The 5,364-nt window shown below is 36.5% G+C and overlaps 1 long non-coding RNA gene across 1 annotated transcript; it reads right to left on the bottom strand.

The window, feature by feature from the left end:
- Nucleotides 1-205: 205 nt before the first annotated feature.
- LOC116096154 lies at nucleotides 206-5,015 on the bottom strand. Its single transcript, XR_004120863.1, has 3 exons — nucleotides 4,677-5,015; nucleotides 2,086-2,224; nucleotides 206-303 (listed from the first exon to the last, which is right to left on the bottom strand). It is a non-coding gene; the product is annotated as an uncharacterized LOC116096154 (long non-coding RNA).
- Between the last annotated feature and the right edge of the window lie 349 nt (nucleotides 5,016-5,364).

Below are 5,364 nucleotides of genomic sequence, written 5' to 3' on the forward strand. Positions count from 1 at the left end.
GAAGAATTTCTATTGTTTGAGAGAAATAATGAGAAAGAAATGAAAACTGGTTTGGTGGCAGAAAAGAAATGTCAAAAGTATGACTGAGAAGCTGAGCTATCTGAATCCTCTCAATTGGTAAAAGAGGATGCCTGCACTGAACTTGTTTTGAGCTCTGCTGAAAGAGATGAGAGAAAATCATACTTTTGTGCTATTATTTACTCCAGCAAGCAGAGACACATGGCAACTCGGAGGCTTCCTGTTCCCCAGGCTAATATTTGGAAGACATTGAATCTCAAGGGCAATCAATAAGTGTTCTTCTCTCTAAAAAAGGAAGAGGGTAAAAATGGAGGCTTCAATTATCTAATGATAAAAAATAAAATACTAATGAAATTTAATATTGAGCATTATTAAAAAAGTATTTTTTAAAAATTAAAGAAAAAGTGTCATGACAAGCTTTGCTTAGCAAATAAATGCCAAGGAGATGAGGTTTTTGTTTTGTTTTGTTTTAAGGTAGACTGTTTAATTACTTGGTACTATTTCAAACTGTCTGTAACAGTGGGTATTGCTGCTAGCTGTCTCTTCTTGCCTCAACTCCTCTGAAAGATTTCCTTCCTGGGACATCTCTTTATACTCCCAGTTCTGAGCACAGTTTTGGTAGAAGCAACTTTCTTAGTATGACTGGACCCTATGTCTTCCTGGAGAGTACTTTCCAAATCATATATAATTTTCCTTCTTCAAATCTGTGCCCACACAGACTGTATAATCTACAATCCTTCCCTGAAGTTACTTTTTAAAACAATGAAATAACAGTGAGTTAACTCTGTGGTTGCCCCAGCCCCCTTCAATATTTAGGCATTGGGAATTTGGAAGAAACAAGTCAATGTTGTAAACCAAAAAGAGCTCATTGTGGAGTGAGAAAAAATATTCTAGAAGAGATCACTAAAACTGATAGGAGTACTAGGGGAGCATAAGAAGAAGATGATCAGGTGGTGGTGCATGCCTTTAATGCCAGGATGTAGGAGAAAAGGACAAATTACTGTGAGCATGAGGCAACCTCGTCTATACATATATTGAGTTCCAGAACTACATAGTAAAGAGAAGTTGTGTCAAAAAACAAACAAACATAAAAACCGAAGAAGAATAAGAGGAGGAGGGATGAGTAGAAGGTAAAGAATAGGGAGATGTACCCAAGTATCCTTGGTGGTAGAAGAATGAGAAAAGATGGGAAATATGAAAAGAACAGGCTAGAGTTGGTTCTTCCAGAGGGCTCCAGAAACAGGAAGACTGGGACTCAAGAGCCAACAAAAGTCTTTTCTCTTTTCTTGGCCATTTCTCCATGGTTTCAAGTGGCAACTTTCTTGCTTTGGCTTCACATGGTCTTTTCTAAGGTCAAACACTGCTGCTTTTTCATTCTTTCTCTTTTAGAGAATACTAACAACGAATTGAGCATCATCATATGATCTTAATTTATATTAATTATCTTTTAAAATGCTTTTAAGGATTTATTTTCTGTTTTGTTTATATTTGTGTAGTGTGTGTGAGTGTGTGTGTGTGTGTGTGTGTGTGTGTGTGTGTGTGTGTGTGTGTGTGTAGAAGCCTACAGAGACCAGAAGATGGTATCCTCTGGATCTAGAATTACAGGTAACTGTGAGCCATCCAACAAAGGTGCTTGGAACTAAGGTCTGATTCTCAGCAAGAGCAGCAGCCACTCTTAACCATTGATTCTCACCAGCTCCTGTTAATGAAGAATATCTTTAAAGTCTTATTTTTTAAGTAAAAAAAAAAAAAAATCACATTTGGAGTTAACACCCTCAACATGTAAATTTGGGTTCCAACCCTAATATCTACCTTGAATTATCACAAAAATTCACAGAGCTTTTATATTTCACGATGAATAATTCTACCCTAAAATGTGCATATGGAAAGATCCAGAGAATACAAAAAGCAAGGTATATTGTTATAAAGGATAAATACATAGGAAGGAAGAAAAAGAAAGATTAATTTATATGTTTTTCTGTCCTTTGCCCACTATTAGCCATTCTATATTTTTCAAAGATAAGTAAACAATAACTAATCTATAATTACCCTATTAAATAAACTTACCAAAAAGGAAAAATCACTGTAATCTGATTTACTTGTTTCTGCACCTTGGTGCTGAAGATTATTGGGCTCAAAGGTCTGGAGATATACTAGCCTTCAAACACTTTCCTAGCATGTTCAAACTCTAGTTCAGTTCTTAACACTAGAAAAAAAGAAAAGCGATTGATTAAAATGAATCCAACATTTGGCTAATATTATAGTAATCATGGAAAAGCTGTAGTTTCTATCTATCCAGCAATAGAGCCCAAATATCCACCATTTTTAGTTCTAGTTCTCAATAGACCCATTGAAGCATAAAAAAAAAAAAAAGGCACTCACTGCCTTCTAAATTTTTGCTGATATTTTATTTGGTTTCATATGACTTCTATCACTCAGAATGTGGTGCAGAGACACCATTACTCCATGAACCATCATAGCAGAGTTACCTCCACCAGATATGAATTTATCTTGGCAAATGTGAAGATTAATATTTATGATCAACCTGACATATCCAGAATCACCTAGCAGACAATCCTCTGTCTCTGCTGATGGGAAATTATCTTGAGTGGGTTAATCTAAGCGAAGGCCACTCTATCTGTGGGCTTCCCCACTTCATGGACTGGCTTCCCAGATGGAACCGAGAGGCGAAAGCACTCTAAGTACCAACACCATCACTTTCTGTCTCTTGAAGGCAGACTCAGGGTGGCCAACTGCCTCAAGCCCCAGATGCTGAGACTTCCTCACCATGTGGATGATAACTACAAGTTGTGAGCCAAAGAAATTCTTTCTCTCCTAAACTGCTTTTGTTGAGGTATTTTACAACAGCAAAAGGAAACTAATACAGCACCTGTACTCTGACTCACCTACAAATAAACATATTTTTGAATGTAAGAAAAATACTGGCCAGTATTCCTAGCAAAAAAAATAAGAATAAATAGATGGTTTTCAAACCAAAGTTCTTAGTCTTCATTCTGAAGTATAAGCAAAGGATTTTGGCCATTTAAGAGGAAAAAGATTAGAGCTAGGCAGAAGTTAGGTGACTCGGGCACTGAGGTAGAATCTCCCAGGAATTGAGCTGACAAGGTCCCTACCTTTCTAATGAATACTAGAAATGTTACAATATTCTAGCTATTGATAGGATCCTTGGGGAGTCAGCAAGACAAGAGGCATTATACAGAGATGACTACAACTCTGAGATGTAGCATCAATAGTAACTTCAAATTTATCATTTTTAATTTATGTATGCCACAATGTGTTCAGGTCCACACAGAGGCCAGAAGAGGTTGTCAGGTACCAAGAATCTAGAAATATGAATAATTGTGAGCCTACCTCCTCTTCCCCTCTATTCCTAATATGAGTGAATACCAAACTTAGGTCCCAAAAGAGCAGAAAGTGCTTTTAAACATTTGAGCCATCATTCTAGCACCAAAAAATAACTTTTAAAAATAATGTATTATTGACTAATCCAAGCATAATTCTGTCTTGATTATTTTAAAAGAGTGAGGATTTTGTTTGTAAATGAATGAACATGTCATTTTTAAATGTATGGGAATGTAATTATCTAAAAATTCTTCCACTTCATATGAACATTTATTTATAGTAACCAGTAAATGTAGTTTCCTCTGTTTAACTGCAGGCCTCGGCTGGACATGAATTGGACATGACTTGGCCATAATAACCTCTGTCTTTCTTTCCTCATCTCTTCACCTACTTCTATTTCAGTTCCAAGCATCATCTGAGTAAATGTGTCCGGCTTTAGATTCTATGCCTAGTGCTCTAAGAATATTAGCCATTCAATAAGTATTGTTGAGCAGTTTCTGAATAATAAATAAAACTTTACTGAAAAACATTTTTATTCTTATGAACACACTGTTCCAGTTCTCACAAAATTTCTTTTCTTTCCCATTTTATTTAGAAATCTTCATCATACTTTTGAAATACTATATGTCATTTTTTACTTTTCTAATTTAATTTATTAAGATCAGAAAATATGTCCATATTTATATATGTTATCTCCATGATCTTTAAGGTTATAGATGCTCAATAAATCATGCATGGTTCGTTGAAAGTTCAGGAAAAATACTGATAATATGCCTTTTTTTTCAAAATGTGACATTTGTTATGTTATTGAGTGGACAGCTCCTTAAAGTCTTATCAATCAAATAAACCATATTTTTTGAGGAGCAGTGTCTTTAAATCAATATATCTCTATATGGAATTAGGGAAGTTATAAGATGTTAAGCCTTAACATTTATATTTTAGACTGTCTTACTGCATACTCTATATCCTGTAGCTCTTTATTCTAGTGAAGTCTAGTGGAATAATGTTAGAGGCACCTCTAGGGAAGACTAGTAGGGCATAATTTCAAGGCTTTCTGATTTGAAAAGTCTGGGGGAAAGCATTCACAAAACAAAACAAGTCAGTACTCTCGAATCTACAGAGTGACAAGGACTAAATCATCTTTCTACCCATGTGAGCACTGCCCTCTGTCCCCTTGGTGCTGGGTAATGCAGAGATATAATTTTATGATGGATTCACAAACAAAATGGTCAATGGTTCAGCACGAACCAAACATGAGCGGACACATTTCTGAACCCAACCGTCACGCTGCTTACACAATCTGTTGATCCACTGAACAAATATATGTTGAAAGATTAAGCAGGAGTTGACTGCCATTCAGGAAGACAAATGCAGAGCAGACTCATTTTCCGCCTGACTTAATGCTTAAGGATTTGTATTAGAGGAAGGTTGGGGAGGGGGCGTCTGGAGAAGGGGAGGGAAATTCCAGTCACCCAGATCTTTACAAAGAGATTATCTTTCGAAAGACCTCACACAGAGGCCTTTACCAGCCGTCATTCACTCTTTGGACTGGAGTTCTTTCCTGTACTCCTTTATTGTAGGAAGAAAAAAAAAAGACATCCAAGGAAATAAAAGAGGGCTACTGGAGAACTTGCCTCACTATTCTGGCCTCGTTGATGGAACAATAGGAAAAAGAATGTTCAGTTTGTGATTTCAACAGGGGAGAAAAAACAGTACCAAAAAGGTATATTGTTATGTAGCTCTCAGAAAAGGTCTGCTAGCCACTAAGCTGTAGAAAAAAGTGAGCTCCTGAGGCTGGAATAAAGTGTTCCTTCTGGTTCCCACTGGCTAGACCAGAGCTGTCACCAGGGAGAGAGGAAGGCCAACTTTGGTTAGGCTCTGTATTTCTGTTGATCCTTCTATAAGTGTCTGAGCTTCACTAGAGAGTTTTGTTCCAAAATAAAATAAATGACAAAGGGAAGAAATAAGGAAAGAAAGGAGAAA

This window comes from Mastomys coucha, unplaced genomic scaffold (assembly GCF_008632895.1).
Source record: "Mastomys coucha isolate ucsf_1 unplaced genomic scaffold, UCSF_Mcou_1 pScaffold18, whole genome shotgun sequence".
In the NCBI taxonomy this organism is placed as follows: Eukaryota; Metazoa; Chordata; class Mammalia; order Rodentia; family Muridae; genus Mastomys; species Mastomys coucha.